The sequence below is a fragment of the Cetorhinus maximus genome, chromosome 2 (genome assembly GCF_964194155.1).
Source record: "Cetorhinus maximus chromosome 2, sCetMax3.hap1.1, whole genome shotgun sequence".
NCBI classification, from domain to species: Eukaryota; Metazoa; Chordata; class Chondrichthyes; order Lamniformes; family Cetorhinidae; genus Cetorhinus; species Cetorhinus maximus.
The window spans coordinates 89502372-89520417 of record NC_135880.1 but is presented as its reverse complement, the minus strand read 5'-3'; the positions used below and the strand labels follow the sequence as shown (position 1 = coordinate 89520417).

Below are 18046 nucleotides of genomic sequence, written 5' to 3'. Positions count from 1 at the left end.
CAAGTAAATTTTAACAACTCCAAGAACTGCCCAATTTCATTGAGAAGTTAAAATATTTTTTAAAAGGTTTCCCAGTAAAAGGTCCTTTCTAAAGATCCTCTGAATGTGCTAAGCAGAGCTGCAGGATGTTGCTCTACTGGAAATGAGTAGACATCTAAAGCCTGTCAAAATGTCAGCCAAACATGCCCACTAAACAAGCTTGCTTGGTGTCTTCACTCACTGAGGAGGCAGTGACAATTTCAGAAGAGATCTAATTCCTTACAAAGAGCTTGCAGTAGTTTGTTGATAGATCAACTTTTATTGTGGTGTACACTGGTGTTTCCAAATATATGATTAAATTCCCAGAACTCATCAGTTTGATTGGGATCAAAAGCACTTAAACAATTAACCTTCATACTTTAATAGTATTGGAGTACAAGCCTTTGAGAAAAAAAGTCAGATTCGGAATTAAAACAAACTTTGCAGGCTCTTAGGTATTGTCAAACTTCTTGTTGGAATTCGAATGATTTTAATTAAGTGGATATTTTACTAATTAAGATTATAGGTTTAATTCAGACCAGGAACTTTTTTTTTGATAAAAATGAAGCTCAATGCATAAGCTTCCCTGTTCCATTGTCAGAAAATCTGCATTCTCATCAATAATGTTCTTCTCTTTTCTGAATCAATTCTATCTCCAAAGTAAAATCTTCACAGTTCAAAATTGGAACTTTTCTACCTCTTATACTTTAGTCCCAAGGTAATTCCCATCACTGAATTAGATATGAAACACAAAGATTTTTCCGATTGATGAAACGGTTGAGCAAATTATGATATGTTAAAGCAAAAAAGGTGGGCAACTGCGATTTTGTCACTTGTCATTTTCAAATTTAATTGGGTCACATTTGAAAATTATGCGCAATATTGGGAAATCATAACCTTAGATATAACTAGTTTTGAAGCTAAAAGTTTTCGTTGGGATTCACCATCTATTATTTCCCCAACTTGGCATGCAAATCAGTATTTAAAATTTGGTAGGAACTCCAAATAGTTTCCACACCAGAAAAATTACACATGGAACAAATGCAAAGGGAGGAGAAAAAGCAGGGGCTGCTGCCAGTCTATAGAAAACAGTTAACTGTGGATCCTCTTTACTTCTTCATTTGATCTTTAATTGCATGTATAACTGTGGCTCCATACTCACTTCCTTGTTGCCAGTGTCATGTTACCTGCCAAAAACAAACTCATTCTCTCACAGAGACAAAATCATAACCCACCAGCACAGCAACAAATACATCAGCTCAAGTGCAGCACCTACTGTGGCGCCTCCTCTGCCACTGCTGCCTCCATCACTGCTACAGCAATTCAGAAAGAAATTGCTTGGAATCCACAAAAGATCAGATTTATTTTGCTTTATTGTAGATGGAAGAAAGTTTTTAAATATTTTCGTATCCTACGATTTGATCTGCCCCATCAATTTTCTTATCCAATGACTTTTTAATCACCTTGAAAATAAGCAGAGGAAATAGAACAATGAAAGGCAAGTATTGCATCCAAGATTTTAATTGCTCATCGAGTACAGGTTTATGTAATAAGAGCCCCATTGTGAAGTAGCAACACATGGCAGTGCGATTTAGGTCGATAACACTAAACACTGCCGATGAATGTTGTGGAAGAAACACAGAAGAATCAAGTCACTCGCTCATACTCAGCCTGTTTACAGAGGAAACCCCTGGTGGCTCAGAAAATAAGTGCACCTTCATGTGTGATATTGAGCCAGGCTGGGAATGTTCCAACTTGCTTCAGTGCACCTGGGGTAGGAGAAACAAAACTACTTAGGGACTGGAAAGTACACGTCAACATAGAATATGCTCAACTGTGATGTTCTTCATGATTTAATCTTTTATCAACACGGATTGTCCCAAGCTCCCGATAAAGAATGACCACTGTAACCAGGCAGCAGAGAACCATCAGCATCCATAGAAATATTTCCTCATATGATTCAATTTCTTCAGGAGAGGAAAGAAAACTGGATGGAAAACAACAATTCAAAGGCCTGGCAGCTAATAGCCATCATCTGCAGCCAAGTAAGTATGTTTAACTAAGGGGAAAAAGTGAAAGTTGGGAATCTACAGCCCACCCCAAAAATCACTTTGAAGTATCAATATGTGCATGTAACTCAGCCTACAATTTTAGCACAGCAGACTTATTTAACTTAATATAAAATGTGTGTTCACTCCTTTTCACATTAATAGCACCACATCTAGTTTTGTACTAAATAAGTCAGAAAATACTGGTATGCAAAATGGTCTGAAGTCAATATAGTTATAAGTAAGGTCATGAGCCCATAATACTTACTTGTAGAAAACACAAGCTAATTCATCTGTGGTCAGTTTTGTTAGTTTATTTGGTAAACCAAAATATGGCATTGTCCAACATGCTGTGGCATGTGGTGCACAGTCACAAACTCCTGCTTGTACTATCTTGGACTAAATATTTCCTTATAAAAAGAGGCAACGCAAAACCACCACTCATTCTCATATGCCAACAGGCTTATTTTCCTCTGCACCCTATTTCTAATGAACTGGTTAACACTTAACTACTGTTTTAACATACATTAATCCAATAAACTTAAACATCTGATCACGCTCTACTTCATAAATAGTCACGAGATAGAAAGAACAGAAAATGGAAAAGGATGCATCAATAATCCTCTCTCAAACAGCAACAGCTTTATAACAAACAATTCAAGTCTTTGTTCCTGGCCCAAATTCTCAACTTCAATAAATACTCTATAAACTTTCAAGACTTAAACATGGAACAACATTCTCATTAAAGAAATTCAAATACAGAAGCATAACTTAAAAATACAGACTGTACTTTTACACTTTGATAACCTTAATCTTTGTTCACAGCTCATTATATCATTTGCAGACTGCATATTAGTTATTCACTTTAGATTATTTCTGAGCTATCACTTGCTTGACTCACTAATTTACAGGAATCACACAACGTACCAACGTGTACACCTACTGATGGCTGCCTTTCAAGCCATCCTTCCTTCTACCAATGTATAACCTTCAATCAATCCTCATGACAACATCCATTTCTTTAAGGTTGTTCTTACTGTAACACAAGGTTGGAAACGTTGAATCTTTTGCCCTTTGTTCCAGAACTTATACACACCACTAAGACACTGACCTCACCAAATGCCCTTAAATCAGTTACTTTATATTGAGAAAGCAGGGTGCCCACAGAATAGGATCTTAAAAATAATTCATTGCACATGTTAGTTTTGGAGGTCAGATAAACCATCAGCGACTCAGGTCTGCAGAACTGCCTTCATGAATTGCAGAGCATATGTTAGAAAAATATTGATACACAAGAGTCGTTACAAGGTATTAATTCCTTCTCACTGCCTACAATATGAACCCCTCAATGAGATTACAGTCTCATAACCAACTGCTTGCTATTCCCCATTTAATACATTTGGTCTGAAAAGAACAGGCCGTGGCCGGTCACAAAACAGGTTTTGTATCCAATGTGAGAGGCAGGCCCCAAGTCAACAGCAGCTCACTTGTTGAACAGAATAAATTACATTTCACAGTTGGCCAGGCATCATTCTATATGCTCTTTACTTTTACAACTCGCAGGGCTTGGCTTCGGTTAGCCAGCTCTAGCGAAATCAGACCCATGTAAACTAAAACATGCAACACATGGAAATTCCAGCAACCCGAGAGCCATCCGTGGTCACACGAACGACCAGAAAAGATGGGAAAGCACTGGCGAGTCCCTGCAGGCCTCAGTGGGGAAGCGCTGCTGCAAAGCACCCTGTAACTCCCAACATCAGATAAAAGCTGAACTGTTTTACCCTGCCTGCCACCAAATGCGATCGCGCAGCTTTCTCTCCTTCCGAAACTGTATTTACAAACATTGCGACATCACAGGCTCGGAAACTGCGAGTTCACCGGGAAAGATCGGGAGGCTGCTCTTCCTCATTGGAAGCTGGGAACAAAGTGCTCCTGCACATTGCCGGCGAGCTTTCTCCTCACCTATTCTGCAATAATAAAGCGAGAGGCAGCGAGCGCTGTAGATGCAGCCAGCAGAGCACCCAGAGCAGTGACATCCTGCAGCCATAGCAGACGGAATCCTCACTACACAAAGCATTCAGAGACACGGCATCCAAGTAATCCCCAACCCAGTGATATATTGTCTCATATATTAAACAACCAACATTTAACCGGTGTAAATAAACAAAGAAACACTGATATAGCATATTCCAGTAAAGGCCGGTCCATCCTTCCCAGTAACGTGCGGCCTTAACATATTGTTAAAAGTTACAATATCACAAGCTACAAATAAAATTAGATTCTAACTCTTTGCCTTGTCTACCGTGACACAAATTCAATTCGATAACCTTCTCTGCCAACAGCAGCATTCCTCCCGCCCCAAACCCAAGGCTGGGATTCAAATCGGAGGGACAGAGAAGCAGCTCCCCATTCCCCAGGAGAAACTCCAACACACACACACAGCCGGCCGGCCGGCCACCACTCCAGAAAGGATGGAACATGCGGGGATATTATACAAATACAGCCCCAGGTTGCATGCGCACACCCAGGTTCACATCTATAGAAACACACACCCAAGTTCACACACAGAATCAACACAAATGCACACAGACCTGCTTGGGGATTTTTTTTTTGCAGTTATTTGAATATAAAGTGCGTCGGTTTAAAGCGATAGTCCGGCTATCCGTGCTAGAGAGGGTTACTGGGAGGTTTAAATGCAGGAAGAGCAGCAGCTCCTGATACTGCTGTGAGCTGAGGCCCCACAGCACCGGCTCCTCCAGTCTCAGCTTCTCCGCTTTTTGTTACAAAATGTTCCGAGTCACCGAGCTCCAGCGGAAATCCCGAGAAAGCCACTGAGTGACAGCGCGCTGACCAATCAGCGCTAAGAAAAACCCCTGAGTGACAGCGCTCTGACCAATCAGCGCTAAGAAAGGCCCCTGAGTGACAGCGCTCTGACCAGTCAGCGCCAGGAAAAGCCCCTGAGTGACAGCGCGTTGACCAACCAACACCCGGAAAAAACCCCGGGTGATAGCAAACTAACCAATCACCACCCAGAAAAGTCCCTGAGTGACAGCGCGTTGACCAACCAGCGCCCAGCAAACCGGCCTGCAGCAAGCACGGAGTTGAGGCACTAAGTACTCGAGCATCAGAGGAAACGCTTTTGGGTGCTTTTCAAAAGTAAGATAGACAGCCTGCGTGTAGCTACCCCCTTTACCTCCAAAAATTCTCAATGAGTTTAGCTAATATAAAATAAATCACTGGCACCCTGACTGAAAAATAGTAAAACTTGAAAATGATGAGTACCAGTAAAACTTGTTCAAACTGTTCTTGTATACGTTGAAATGGAACTCCAATGCTACCTGTGTCAGTGTTACTGATTTTTACTGGGATTTGAAAGTTTTGAATTAGTTTTTCCTTCTACTTGGCTTCATTGTTTTCTATCGATGAAATTATTCCCCGGAAATTAAGTTACATTCTAATTGCTGCATTCTGATAAATTTAGCACGTATCACGGGGATTGCACTATTCCTCACTGAACTTAAGTTTTTCTCCTTTTATCAAGTCTCAGAACAAATAAATCCATTAGTATTGTGCTATCTAAAAATTAGACTCTCAAAACTCAATTCAGAGAGACTGTAGCAGAGTCAGGGAGTAGTTGAAGGGCTTCCTAGAAATTGGCTACAAATGCGCAGGTCATTTACCATTAAAAAGGGATTTGCAAGATTCTGTATTTACGCAAAAGTGCATTTTAGTCAACTTCGATCAGGGCCAACATTGCACAGAATATAAACTTATTATAACAATTCGGGAGTGTGTTGTAGGCATGAAGGAGATAGTATAACGTGTAATATAGTCCACTAAAATGCTTAAGAGGTACTAGATAGTTTATTACAGACGTACTTCATGGAACCACAGAACATTACAGTATAGAAACAAACTATTTCGGCCAACAAATTTGTGTCAGTACTTTTCCCTACATGATCCATTCAGTCCAATCTCTCTGTCCTGTTTACTCCCCACACCCTGCAACATTCTCTAATCTCAAGCAGCCCTCCATTAATTTCCCATTAAAGACTTTGCCCAGGGCAAAGATGCATTCAGTCTATCTCTTAATTCCCATCATGACTATCATGATAGCCTGTGCACTCTTGCCACTGTCCCACTATCCTGTGAAAGCAATTCACCCCACCAAAGTCTTCACTACATTGAAGACCTCGACCTGATCATTTCCCCATCTCTAAACATCCAAGCTCCAACAAAAAAACACAGCTTCTCAAGATTCTCCCAACAGCTGCAAAGTCCCTAACACCACAGAAAATGCACCTCCATCATTATCCACACATCCCTCCCACCCATGAGTGCCCAAAACTGCATTAAACGCTGCAAGTGAAACCCAACCAAAGTATCGCACAAGCTCAACACCATTTCCATGTCCTCACCTACAGACAAAAGATAAAGGTTACAACCATAAATCAAGCCTGCACGAGTAGCATGAGAACGCCATGAAATATTTTTGGTTTGTCTCAGTCCAGCCCCTAATGGTAATGGGGCTACACCACATAACCAAACCGAATTGGCGCTAAATTAGCAATCTCACTCAGAACAGCCCACGTGGCAAATTAAAGAAATGCCAGACTGATACACAAAGGGCTGCTTTTCCGAAGTAGATGCTGCAGCACATTGTGCCCACAGAGTAGAAGTAGCTTTATTCTGCATCAACTTGTGCTACTGCTGTAAATATATGGTACTGACAATAGGCGAAAAACATTCCACAGCTTGATAAATACAAAATTCACACATAAACAATGGTTAAAAACAACCCCTAATTTGGCTCCACTTGATACTACATTGGCAACTCAGGGAGACTATAGGGTGGGAAATGAAAACTGTGACATTGCTGCTGCTACCCATCCAAGGTTAGAGGTGAAATGCATAGTTGGGTAGAGTAATATGAATTTTGCTCTGTGTCTAACCATGCTACAACTGCTACAACAGTGCTTGGTGCTGGCTCTGCTGGCTCCAAAATGTTACTTAACAGGACCAACTTCCCTCACTTTAATAAGTACAAAATAAACACAAGAAACATGTCATTAAAAAAAGTCCATAGCAATAATTATCAAAGTCATGGGCTTTCTCAAAAAAACATTATTACCGAGGTTTTATTATTCTGCAGTACTGTAAAATTGTGTTTGTGCTGCCACTCACTCTCCTGCATTGGCAGTGTCCTGTGTTACATCATGTATGTATGAAATTAGGTAAAAAAAAATGCATGTGCTGGCTGAAGTGGCACCGTCACAATTTTAAGAGTACTTAAAAGCGACTTTCGTCCCCATTTCAACTTATCTGTCATCCTGGAACAACATTGATTTCATATTGCTACCATTTCTACAAAACCTATTTAATAACTAGTCAATTTCCTATAGCAAGTGCAGTCTTCCATTGAAATGGAGTTAGAGACCAATGGATAATTGGACCATGCTGTATAGATGTAAATGTTGACAGGAAGTGTGCACTGACATGGATATATTACAGATACAGATTTGAAATGTTCCAGTCACTGATTTTAGTTTGGGAAGCTATCAATCATTTTATTACTGGTGCTTTCCTTAAAGAACAGTTCTTGCACTTATCCTGAGAATGCCCCAAATTAGCAGCCTGTATGAAGCAGCATACAATCCAAAAGACAGGCTAGCTAACATTGGGAAAGCTATTTTTATTAGTATTAGTCAAATGCCTGTGAAATTGTACTTGAGGATTCAAAATCAAGAGTAGTGCTCAAGTAGTTTGAGGATATAAGCCAGAGGATATTTGGGCCATGGTGTGCAGATATAATTCAGTGCCCATTTTCAAGTCATACAATACACATCATAGTACCTGTTGCAACCACCAGATGCCCCAAAGCACTTCACAGCCTATTAACTACTTTTGAAGTGTAGTCACTGTTGGAATGTCAGAAACGTCGGAGCCAATTTATACGCAGCAAGATCCCACAAACAGCAATGTGATAATGACCAGATATTCTGTTTTACTTATATTGATTGAAGGGTAAATATTGGCCAGGACACTGGGAATAACTCTACTGTTTTACTTTGAAAAAGCACCATGGGATCTTTTATATCCACCTGAGAAAGCAAGACCTCAGCTTAACGACTCATCTGGAAGATGGTATGTCTAACAGTGCAGCATTCCCTCATTACTGCACTGGAGTGACAGCCTAGATTTTTGTGATTAATATAAAAACAAAATACTGCAGATGCTGGAAATCTGAAATAAAAACAGAAAATGCTGGTAAAACTCAGCAGCTCTGGCAGCATCTGTGGAGCGAGAAACAGGGTTAACCTTTCGAGTCCATATGACTCTTCTTCAGAGATGCAGAGCTTTAGCTTTAGTTTTTCTCTCCTCAGATGCTGCCAGACCTGCTGAGTTTTACCAGCATTTTCTGTTTTTATTTTTGTGATTAAGTCCTGTAGTGGGACTTGAACTCAGAACCTTGTGATTCAGAGCAAATTGATTCACAGCTGACACAGAGGAGGAAGAGCTTGCATTTCGAGGGTTCTTTTTTAATGTGGCGATATCCCAAAGTACTTGATAGCCAATTAACTACATTTGAAGTGTAGTCACCATCATAGTGTAAGGGATTGATGTCCTTGTTGTACTGTTCATAATTGTATTTCTTGGAAAGTGCCTAAGTAAAGTGTAGGACCACAGGGTGTGACAAGGCTTGAGTGCAACAAGGTATGAGTGCTAACTTGGGAATTTGGTGCAGGTGGGAATTCGGTACAGAGAGGGAAGGAGGTGTTGCCTTTTAGCAGAAGTTGATGAGTGTTCAAGGTTTAATTAAGTGAGCAGGTAGGTGATAGTTTGATGAATTTTTAAGATTTTATTCATCTAGACATGGGCAATGGTTTAGACTGATACTGGGGAGATATAAGTATTGAATTAAAATTTGTAGCTTAACTTGTTAAACTATTTGATATAACTACAGTTTGGTGATATTTCTAAACTTGAAACCAAATTACTTAAATTAACCACAATAGTGATGGAAGGGCAGGTAATGTATTGCAGCTGTAGCATGTGGGACCAGTGGACACCACGACAACCATATCTGCAGTAGGTGTCTGCATCTCAAAGAACTTCAGCTCAGGGTTGACGAACTGGAGTCCAAGCTTTGGAGACTGAGATGCATGAGGGGGAAAGTTACCTGGACACTTAGTTCCAGGAGGCAGCCACATCCCTTAGGTTAGGTGCTTCAGATTTGGTCCGTGGTCAGGGCAGGAGGGTGTGACTACAAGTGAAGCAGATATGGGGATCTAGAAGGTACCATTGGAGGTGCCTCAGCCCTTGCAATTGTCCAACAGGTTCTAGGTTCTTGCAACTAGGAACTGCAGGGAGGATGAGAAAACTGTCCAAAGCACTGTGGTGCTGGGAGCCATTCAAATGGGCGTAGTAAAAAGGAATGTAGTTGTAGCAGGGGACACTGTAGCCAGGGGGATAGATATCGTTCTCTGCAGCCAAGAGTGTGAGTCATAAACATTGTTTTGCCTGCCCGATGCCAGACTTAAGGACATCTCCTCAGGGCTGGAGAGGAACTTGGAGTGGGAGAGGAAGGATTCAGTTGTCATGGTGCTGTGGGTACCAACGATATAGGTAGGATTAAGAAAGAAGTTCTGCTGAGGGAGTATGAGCAGCTAGGCACTAAATTAAAAAGCAGGACCACAAAGATAATACTGTCTGTGTTACTACCTGAGCCACAAGCAAATTGACATAGGGTAAATAAAATTAGAGAGTTGAATGCATCACTCAAAGGTCGGTGTGGGAGAAATGGGTTTTGGTTCATGGGACACAGGCACCTGTACTGGGGAAAGTGTGAGTTGTGTCATTGGGGTGGCCTTCACCTGAACTGTGGTGGGACTAATGTACTAGCGAATTGTATAACTGGGGCTATATCGAGGGCTTTAACTCAATAGTTGGGTTTGGGGAGGAGGGTTCATGTGAGAGGAGGTTTGAAAAGTTACAGATAAAGGACAAGGCAATAGTGTAGGGTAATGATCCAGGTAATGATAACCAGAGAAATTACAGGACATGACAGGAAAGAACAGAGCGTACAAACATTAGAATGCACCAGCAAATTAGGTCAGAGTAGGGAAAAATGGTATAAAGGCAGAATTAGAGGCTCTTTATTTGAATGCACACAGCATTTGTAACAAGATGGATGAATTGATAGCACAAATAGAAATAAATGAGTAGGATAGCCATTACAAAGACATGGTTGCAAAGTGACCACTCCTGGGACCTGAATATCCAAGAGTATGTGACATTTTTCAAAGACAAGGAGAAAGGAAAAGGAGGTTGGGTAGCTCTGTTAATCAAGGATGAGATCGATATTGTAGTGAGAAATTATATTGGTTCAGAGGATCAAAATGTAGAATCAGTTTGGGTGGAAATAGAAAATAGCAAAGGAAAGAAGGCACTGGTGGGAGTGGTTTATTGGCCACTTAATAGTAGCCATGTTGTAGGACAAAGCATACATAGGAAATAATGGGGGCTTGTAAGCAAGGTATTGCAATAATCATGGGGGATTGGACAATTCAAATTGGCAAAAGGAGTCTAGAGGATGAGTTCATAGAGTGTATCTAGGACAGTTTATTAGAACAATACATCCTGGAACAGACTATTTTTACACCTGGTAATGTGTAATGAGACAGGACTAATTAATGGCCTTATAGTAAAGGATTAACTATGTAAGAGTGACCATAATGTGATAGAATCTCACATTCAGTTTGAGGGTAAGAAATTTGGGTCTGAAAATAGTGTCTTTAACTTAAATAAATACAATTATAAGGGTATGAAGACAGAATTGGCTATTGTGGAATGGGAAAATAGCTTAAATGTATGATGGTGGAGAAGCGGTGGCAGGCATTTAAGGAGATATTTCATAACTCTCAACAAAGATATATTCCACTGAGAAAGAAAAATGCTGTGAAAAGGATTCACCGTCCATGGCCAACTAAATAAGAAAAGGATGGCGTAATGATAGATGAAAGAAAAGATGTACAATGCTGCAAAGTCTAGTGGTAGCCCAGAAGATTGGGAACATTTTCGAAAAACGCAAAGGATAACTAAAAAAAAGGAAGAAATTGGAGTAGAAGAGAAAACTAGCAAAACATGTAAGTAAATGCATCTACAGATATATAAAAAGGAAGGGATTAGCTAATATAAGCATTAGTCCCTTAGGGAATGACATTGGGGAATTAATAATGGGAAACAGGGAAATGGCAGAGACTTTGAACAAGTATTTTGTATCTGTCTTCACAATAGAAGACATAGAAAACATTTCAAGAATAGTAAAAAATCAAGAGGCAAAATGGAGGGAGAAACTTAAAACAACCATGACTACTAGAGACTCAAGTACCAGGCAAACTAATCAGACTAAAGGCTCACAAGTCCATGGACCTGACGGCCTGCATCCTAGGGCCTTAAAGGAAGTGGCTGCATAGATAGTGGTTGCATTGGTTGTAATCTTCCAAAATTCCCTAGATTCTGGGAAGGTCCCAGCAGCCTGGAAAGCCACAATGTAATACCACTAGAAAGGAGGGAGGCAGAAAGCAGGAAACTATAGGCCAGTTAGCCTAACATTTGTCATTGGGAAAAATCTAGAATCCATTATTAAAGAGGTAGTAGCAAGACATTTTAGAAAATCATAATACAATCAGGCAGAGTCAACATGGTTTTGTGAAAGGTAAATCATGTGTGAGAAATTTATTAGAGTTCTTTGATGATTAACAAGCAGGGTGGGTAATGGCGAACCAGTGGATGTAGTGTATTTGGATTTCCAAATGGCATTCGATAAGGTACCGCATAAAATGTTCTACAGAAAATAAGAGCTTGTGGTGCTGAGAGTGATATATTGTATTAACATGCATGGAGGATTGGCTAACTAACAGAAAGCAGAGAGTTGGGATATTTTCAAGTTGGCAAACTGTAACTAGTGAAGTGCTGCAGGGATCAGTGCTGGAGCCTCAACTACTTACAATCTATATTGACTTCGATGAGGGGACTGACTGTATTGTAGCCAAATTTGCTGACGATACAAAGATAGGTAGGAAAGCAACTTGTGAGGAGGATAAAAAGAGTCTGCAAAAGGTTGAGTGGGTAAAAAATTTGGCAGATGGAGTATAATGTGGGAATTTGTGAGGTTGTCCACTTTGGCAGGAAGAATAGAAAAGCAGAATATTATTTAAAAGGAGCAACAATGCATAATACTGCAATACAGAGGGATCACAAAATGTTAGCATGCAGGTACAGTGAGTAATTAGGAAGAGAAATAGAATGTTGGCCTTTATTGCAAGGGGTGAGGAGTAAAAAGGTAGGGAAGTCTTGTTACAGCTGCAGAGGGCACTGATGAGACCACACCTGAGTATTATGTACAGTTTTGGTCTCCTTATTTAAGGAGGGAAATGCTTGGAAGCAGTTCAGAGAAGGTTCAACTGGCTGATCCCTGGGATGAAAGGGTTGTCTAATGAGGAAAGGTTGAGCAGGTTGGGCCTACAGTCATTGGAGTTTAGAAGAATGAGAGGTGATCTTATTGAAACATATAAGATTCTGAAGGGACTGGACAGAATAGATGCTGAGGGGATGTTTCCCCACATGGGGGAACTTAGAACCAGAGGACAGAATTTAAAAATAAGGGGTCTCCGACTTAAGATGGAGATGAGGAGAAATTTCCTCTCTCAGAGGATCGTTAGTGTTTGGAATTCACTTATCCAATGAACCGTGGAGGCTGGGTCATTGAATATATTCAAGCCTAAGTTAGATAGATTTTTGATTAATAAGGGAGTCAAGGGTTATGGAGGACAGGCAGTAGCGTTAAGGTCACAATCAGATCATCCATGATTTTATTGAATGGCAGAGCAGGCTCAATGGCCCAGGAAGCCTACTCCTGATCCTATTTCTTATGATTTTATGGGTGAAGCTGATGCACTGCAGTTATACACATTCTTGAAAGTGGTGACAATGCTATAGCTCCTCTGAGAGGAGGATGGATGTTATTTTGGAATTACCAGGGAATGAATCTGAACTGGAAGCAGATGCTTCCATGGAGCATATGCTGCTTGAGGCTTTCTGCAACCATTGGGCACTGCATGGATTGGAGAGTGCATTGGATACAAAGAATCACCTGCTTATAACTGGTCCAATAAAAGAGTAGAAACAAATGCTGAAAAAAGAGACATGGTTGCTGAAAGAAATTTTTGGCAAATACAGTCACAAAAAAGGGTAAGGGAGACCACACAGTGCTGAAGAAGATAAAAATTGTAGAATCAACAACTTAAAACAATTTGCTCCTTAGTGCTTTTACAGTAATATAACATCTCAGAGCAACTCAGAAGCAAAAATAACTAGAAATTAAACAGCAATGGGAAAAGGATTGAAGAAGGTTAAAGAGAAAATTAAAGAGGTAAGTTTTGAGGAGGCTATTATTGAAAGGGAGGAAGAGATGTAGGTGGAGGGACTTAAAGAGAGCATTCCATATATTTGTGGTTGGAGGCATGCCAGAAGGGTTCTGACTGCATGATGCCAGGAGCACATCACTTCTACAAATCATCTTAGATTTACTCCGGTTCCCTGGAATTGAGAATCTTTATTTGTGGTCCGCGCCAGCAGCTGTTGTGTGAGAAGTTCCAAGAATCAAGAGGTCACTGGTGAACAGGCGATAGGGGGGACAGGGGAAATCATTCTCTCCACCTCTCCCATTCCTAGCCCCCATTTCCCACTCCTTGAACCCCATTCTCCAGTCTCCAAATCCCCACACCCCCACTCCTGATATTGCCCTGATGGGTTGCAGCTCGCCTCAGGGGTCGACTCTGAGCAGCAACGCGCCGAGCTCCAGAGAAAATGCTTATTTTAAAAAAATAAATGTGGTTTAACCTGGCTCCAACTCCGGATGCCAGGCTAACAGTTAGTCATTGTCTCCGGGACCTCACAGGAGTGTCTGTTTCCCATGTGGGCTCACTGCCCAGGAAACTTAAATCGCTCATCTCCCGGAATACTGCGGGCAGTGCTCGGGAGAGAAGCTCCAATTCCGCGAAACTCCGGCTCGTTTCAGGAAGGTTAAGGATCCCTGGTCAGAAAAGCTGAAGGTTCGGCAGCTGGAGACATAGCAAAGATGGGAACCGAAGGAGGTCGGTCAGCAGAGATGAGGGAATAAACAGAAACAAAGGGCTTTGGGCCAAGTGCTGGTAAATGGGATTACGTAGGTAGGTCAGGTGTTTCTCACCTGTCGGTACAGACTCGAAGGGCCTCTTCTGAACTGTGATTCTGTGATTCAGAGATAAAGAGCGAAGGCATGGTCAAATCTGCAGAGAGGAGTGAGTGAGGGAATGGACAGATCTGCAGAGAGAGGAGAGAGTGAGGAAATGGACAGATCTGCAGAGAGAGAGAGTGAGGGAATGGACTGATCTGTTGATGAAGACAAGAACTTCAAAATTTCTGCATAGTATAGAGAGCCAAAGCAATTTGGGGTAATAAGGGAACTAGATTTAAAGTGAAGTAGGATATGTGTGGCAGAGCTTTGGATAAATTGCAATTTGTGAAGGACAGCACTTGAGAGATTGCCGAGGAGAATGTTGCATTACTCTAGTCAGGAAGTGACAAAGGTATGGATAAACATTACAGCAGTTTAGTAGTGAACTAAGGATGGATGCAAGCAATATTGTAAAGTGGAAATTGGTATCCTTGGGGTGGCTAGGATCTTGGCTTTAAGCTTAACAAGGCTTGTCAAACATGACACTGAGATTACTCACCATCAGGCTTAGCCTGAGAGTTATCAGAGAGAATTGAGTGCCAAGCTGTGAGTTTTTTGTGGAAACTGAACCAGATGACTTCAGTCTTGCTGATGTGAGGTTCTTGTTCATCCACAGATTGATTTTGATTAAGCATTTGGAAAGCAACAATGGTGACCAAGAAGTGGTGGCAGAGAGGCAGTACTAGGCATCAACAAAGAGTATCACAATATCATAGGATCTTTACAGTGCAGAAGGAGGCCATTCGACCTAATGAGTCTGCACTGGCTCTCTGAAAGAGCAATCCACCTAATCCCACTCCCCTGCCTTATCCCTGTAACCTTGCACATTGTCTCTTTTCAGGTAGCAATCCAATTCCCGTTTGAATATCTCAATCGAAACTGCCTTCACCACCCTTTCAGGAAGTTTATTCCAGGCTCCAACCACCCTCTGAGTGAAAAAAAAGTTCCTCACATCACATTTACTCCTTTTGCCAATTATTTTGAATCTGTGCCCTCTAGTTCTTGATGTTCTCTTTAGTGGGAACAGTTTCTCACTATTTACCCTGTCCATGCCCCTCAGGATATTGAATGGCTCTATCAAGTCTCCTCTCAGCCTTCTTTTCGCCAAGGAAAACAGTCCTGACCTCTCCAATCTATCCTCACAGCTACCGCTCTTCATCCCGGGAATCATTCTTGTGAATCTCCTCTGTATTGTCTTCAATGCCTTCACATCCTTCCTCAAGTATGGCACCCAGAAGTGGACGCAGTACTCCAGACGAGGCCTCACTAGTGTCTTATACAGGTACAACATGGCCTCCTTACTCTTGTACTCAATGCCCCTATTAATAAAGCCTAAGATACTACATGCTTTATTAACTGCTCTCTCAACATGCTCTGCCATCTTCAATGACTATGTACATATACACCAAGGTCGCTCTGTTCCTGCACCTCCTTTAGAGGCTCTCTCTTTATTTTTCCTGCCAAAATGAATCACCTCACACTTCTCTGCATTGAACTTCATCTACCATTTGTCTGCCCAATCCACCAACATGTCTATGTCCTCTTGATGTTCAAGAGTATCCCCATCACTGTTGATAACATTTCCAATCTTCATATCATCTGCAAATTTTGAAATCATGCCCTGCACACCACAGGCTAATATACAACAGGTAGAGCATGGGTCCCAACACTGACCCCTGGGGAACTCCACTACAAACATTCCTCCAATCTGAAAAACAACCATTTATCTCCGTTTCCTGTCACTCAGCCAATTTCTTACCCAAGTGCCTACTTTCCCTTTTATTCTATGACCTAGAATTTTGCTCACAAGTCTGTTGTGTGGCATTGTATCAAATGATGAAAATCCATATACACCACACCAACAGCATTTCCTTTATCACACTTCTCTGCTACCTCCTCAAAAAACTCCAGCAAGCAGGTTAAACATGATTTTCCCTTGATGAATCCATGCTGGCTTTTCTTAATTATCCTGCACTTGTCTAAGTGACTATTGATTTTATCCCATACTATAATTTCCAGTAGTTTCCCTACCACTGAGGTCAAACTAACTGGCCTGTAGTTGCCAGCTTTATCCTTATGCCCCTTTTTGAATAAGAGTGTAACATTCACAGTTCTCCAGTCCTCTGGCACCTTCCCTGTGTCTAAGGAAGACTGAAAGATTATCACTAGTGCCTATGCAATTTCCACTCTCACATCCCTCGGTACCCTTGGATGCATCTCATCTGGTCCTGGTACCCTATCTATTTTAAGTAAAGATAGTCTTTCCAAGACCTCCTTCCTCTCGATTGCAAGTTCTTCCAGTTTACCAGTTACCTCCTCTCTCACCTCAGCCTGGGTAGCAAGTTCTTCCTTTGTAAAGACAGGTGCAAAGAACTCATTCAACACCGCCACTATTTCTCCAGCCTCCACATGCAAGTCCCCTTCTTTGTCCCTAATCGGACCTACTCTTTCTTTTACCACCTTTTTATTATTTACATGCTTATAGAAGACCTTGGAATTCCATTTTCTGTTCGCTGCCAGCCTCTTTTCATGCTCTCTCCATGCTTTTCTTATTAGTTGCTTCACTTCTGTCTGGTACTTCTTTATTCAGTCTGATTCTCCATTATATTTTTACCTGACATTTGTCGTATGCGCACTTATTCCTTTTCATCTTTACCTCTATCTCTCTCATCATCCTGGGCACTCTGGATTTACTTCTCCTACCTTTCCCCTTCAAGGGAATATACCTTGACATTGCGGCAATATTTTTTCTTTGAAGGTGGCCCATTGTTCAGCCACTGTCTTTTCTGCCAACATTTGATCCCAACTCATTTGACTCAGATACATTCTCATCCCATACAAGTTGGCTTTCCCCCAATTAATTATCCATGCACTGGGTTGTTCTCTGTCCTTTTCTATGATAAACTTAAACCTTATGATACAATAGTCAATACCCCCTAGAGGGTCTCCCACTGATATTTGATCCACTTGGGCCAATTCATTCCCCAGAACCAGGTCCAAAAGTGCATATCCTCTTGTTGGACTGGAAACATACTGCTGCAGAAAATTATCCTGAAAACATTCCAGGAACTTTTGCCCCTCTTGCCCTCTTGTACTAATCCGATCCCAGTCTATATTTGGATAATTGAAGTCCCCCATTATGATTATTCTATAACTCTTGCACCTCTCTGTAATTTCTTTGCAAGTTTGTTTCTCCACATCCCTTCTACTAATTGGTGGTCTTTATACTACACCAATCAATGTTATTGCACCTTTCCCATTCCTCACTATATGTGAAAGTTAAGAAGAAAACAGAACAAAAGACTTGCATTTATATTGTGTCTTTCATGACCTCAGGATGTCCCAAAGCACTTCACAGCCAATCAAGTACCTCTGAAATGTAGTCACTGTTGTAATGTTGGAAATGTGAGACAAGTTAAACCAGCGTCTATGCATAACATCATCAGGAACAAATTGGAAACAAAGAAGATAATGAGAGCAAAGATAGATTGTGTACATAGACTGTATATTTCAATGTGTGGTATCTTTACATATTTTGGTTGGCCGCATAGTGTCTAATGAGCAGCCTGTATGATATTTTCACAATTGCTGCCCATTTGTGCAGCTTAGAGGGAACATTAGATGGATGCTTGGGGCATTCCAATTATAGAAATTACAGCATAGAAGGGAGTCATTAGTTAGGGAGTGCTGTACTGTCAGA

At 41.2% G+C, this 18046-nt stretch overlaps 2 protein-coding genes across 3 annotated transcripts in view; one reads left to right on the top strand and one right to left on the bottom strand.

Moving 5' to 3' along the window:
• LOC144695841 (casein kinase I) overlaps window positions 1-4865 on the bottom strand; it is a 296518-nt gene extending 291653 nt beyond the window's left edge. For both annotated transcript variants that reach the window (XM_078566880.1, XM_078566871.1), the window contains exon 1: window positions 4658-4865. The gene's annotated coding sequence lies outside the window, so the exon portion shown is untranslated. The remainder of the gene's footprint in view (window positions 1-4657) is intronic.
• cep120 (centrosomal protein 120) overlaps window positions 1-18046 on the top strand; it is a 293666-nt gene that overhangs the window by 9887 nt on the left and 265733 nt on the right. The gene's annotated exons all lie outside the window — the stretch shown is intronic.